Raw genomic sequence first — 3,290 nt, forward strand, 5'->3', positions numbered from 1 at the left:
TTTCTTCTGTTTTCGATTATACAATAGAAAGATATAGATATATATATATATATATATAGGTTCGTACACACAATAGATATAGATATATAAGCTGATTTGATTTTTTAAAGATATATATAATTTGCTAGATTACCAAATAGTATACCATGAATATAATCCATTTGAAAATAAATTAACCTGTTTTAGGTAGATTCGAAATTTCAGTAGACCCAATTAATCTAATTTCTACCCAGATTGATTCAGTAATGGATAAATTTCTTTCAATCGTAAATTATTTTTATTCATAAAATTCGAATACGAGACATATTTAAATGGAATAAATATCAAATTACCAGTATCAATTAACTTAGCATAGTTTGTATTTAATAATTGGCGAAAATTATGATGAATATCATTGGTAAAATACCCGCATATCAAAAAAAAAATTGTGAATGTTTAATTGTAATTATAGAAATTTTGCTTCATCTCATTCTAAGGTGTAGGCTAGAAACTCAAGCAAGCAAAAAAAAAAAAAAAGTTGTGCCGGCTAGAAAGAAACACCCGTATGTGGAAACTTTATCCTTTCCAAATTTTAATTTACCAAGCAAGAATTGCATAAGAGAGTCAACGGATAGACTTTCTCCGTTTCTAGACAAGTGAAATCTGTCTTAATACTGTAAAAAAGACCCCGTGATGTAAATCCTTGCTTACGGGAGACCATGTTAATCCTTTATTAAAGAACATTGATCCCCTTTTCCTGACATTGTAAGTGCCTAGGACTCCATTTTCCAATAGAAATTGAAAGTTCTCAGAAGGAAAAAAAAAAAAAAAAAAAAAGAATGAAAGTTACGAAATTCTTTTGGGAGATGTAATAAATAGAACACTTTATGGCCTACAACGGTCACAATTGGATCTATGTTAAAAAGGTTATTAATTAGAGGCAATACACCTGAAGGTTGACATTGCTAGAAGTCGAGGTGTTAGGTGGTATGGTATCTCGAACCTTAATAAAATAAGGAATTTAGTGAATAATATAAAGGAAAAGGATCCATGAGAGTCCCATATTAGTTAGAGTGGTTCGAACTTTTTTTTAATAATAATTGAAATGTCCGATAGATTTTAAATTTAAAACGTATATCTTTCTATGCTATTATTAAAAAAAAATTGCATATACTCTTTCACCTGATGATCTCGAGTTTATGTATTTATCTCTACATTTAAATTTAATGTCAATGTGAAGCATAGTCGATATATAGACCCAGAAGCATAATAGGAGCAGAAAGAGTGAATTTATATCTAGAAGAAAAAGATATGATGATCGACAAGAATTACTGATGATTCAAATCCATACTGAGCTCAAATATTACAGAATCTATCTCATTTTCCTTTCTTTCTTTTTTTTTTCCCCATTTTAGCATTGGATTTTGATCCGTGGATGGTTTACATTTATATTGATGGTCACATCCATAGGTGGCTGAAAATGTGGACTTTTATATATTCCTGTCTGTCTCTTTGCCTTAAATCACAATTATGGCCTCGAAAAACTTTAGGGTAACTATCATCTTTTCTTATTCGGATTTCAATTATGATTCAAATCTAAAACACGATTCGTATTGATTCAGCATGTAGAATAACATCGAATAGTCTCCTCAAAAAAGTCCATCGACCATTTTGGTCTATTCACCTCATTTTGATGAACAATAGCAGATGTAAGGTCAAGGGTCCTTGGTTTTTCAAGTAATTATTTGTCAACAATTCCTTATTTGATAAAGTTAATATTGTTGATGGGTCATTTCAAATTTTATAAAATAGTATTAGCTTACAATTTCATTAATTAATTAATGAGTTGGATATGCTTTACGCGTGAACATGAATCATAGGTATCCTTTGTTCATTACATATGTGTTTATATTCTCTTAACTCCCAAGTCAAAATCTATCAAACTCTTTTTTTCTTTTTTCTTTTTCCTGAATATCTATTAAACTCTTTTATATAATATAAACCTTTATGGGGGACCACCTTCATTCGTAAACAATGCATTGAGCTGCTGATTCGTATAAATTAATTAAGTAGAGCCTTGTTCAGCAAAATAATAATAATAATAAGTAGAGTCTTTTTTCTCAAACTCCTTTTTCTTTTAATCATGGCTTTTCCTTATAGTTTTTGAAAGATGCGTGATTATCTTTGAGAGGATGTAATTTTTTTTTTTTTGCGAAGCTCTTAATTCATGTTCGAGTAAGATAAGCACTTTAATTAAGAGGTAAATTGGGTCTTCCAATCATGAATTTTTTCTATTCATAAAACTCAAATATAGATCTTTATTTAAAAAAAGGATACCGCACCGTTTATATCAGTTCAAGTTGGTTTGTAATTCTTATGAGTATAAATTACAAACCTTTTTATTTTTTTCCCCATTTTCTTAATTAAAGTCGCATCTTATCTTGACCAAGTTGAAATTGTTTTAGTTTTTATCTAATTCTGAAATCACGAAACCCATGCATGCACAATCTTGTAAAACTAAGGGGAAAAAGAAAATAAAACGAGCTGGTTTTATATGAAAACGACTTATTTAAAAAAAGAATGTAAGGTAGTGACACATACGTATTAATTAAGAGTTTTCAAATTTGATTCTTGTGGTGGGACTATCTATATTGCTTTAATAATTAGATTCTCAATTTTTTTATATTAGATTCATGAGTCCCTCTTATAATAAAAAAAATAAATTATCTAATTTCTTATTTTAAATCAAGAACAACCTACCTTTTATTTAAGAATAAGAATAAGGCCTACTTTTTGTTTTGAGCTATGTTATAAATAATGTAAATACCAAATTATGTCACGATCAATTTGGCCAACGGATTTATAAGTAGTAAGCCCTCAGAAATGAAAATATATTCCTGACATATACGAGCATTTTTGCTCAAAATCCAAAATGATTTGGAGATATTGATGAAGTCAAATACCTCCAAATCTAATCCACTTCGGAAAAATGAAATTGCAACACCCGAGAAGCATGCAACTGGGTGGTTGTTTTGTTTGGCTACTTGTCTTTGAATTTCGGCTTGCTAGTTGGTGTGGAAGTGTTCACCATCTTATCACGCAAACCGCAGTTCCGGCCGGTGCTAATTAACCAAGTGAAATTTTCTTTATATTATATTATTCGCTAAATTAAAAAGTCATACAGTCGATAAGATAAGGACCAATCTCAAAAAACAAAAAAAGAAAAAGAAAAAGAAAGAAAAAGAAAATTATAAGATCAGAAATCATGTCATCAGTGGATTGATTCAAATGATTCAATATTTGTTCATTCA

The sequence above is a fragment of the Punica granatum genome, chromosome 2 (genome assembly GCF_007655135.1).
Source record: "Punica granatum isolate Tunisia-2019 chromosome 2, ASM765513v2, whole genome shotgun sequence".
NCBI classification, from domain to species: domain Eukaryota; kingdom Viridiplantae; phylum Streptophyta; class Magnoliopsida; order Myrtales; family Lythraceae; genus Punica; species Punica granatum.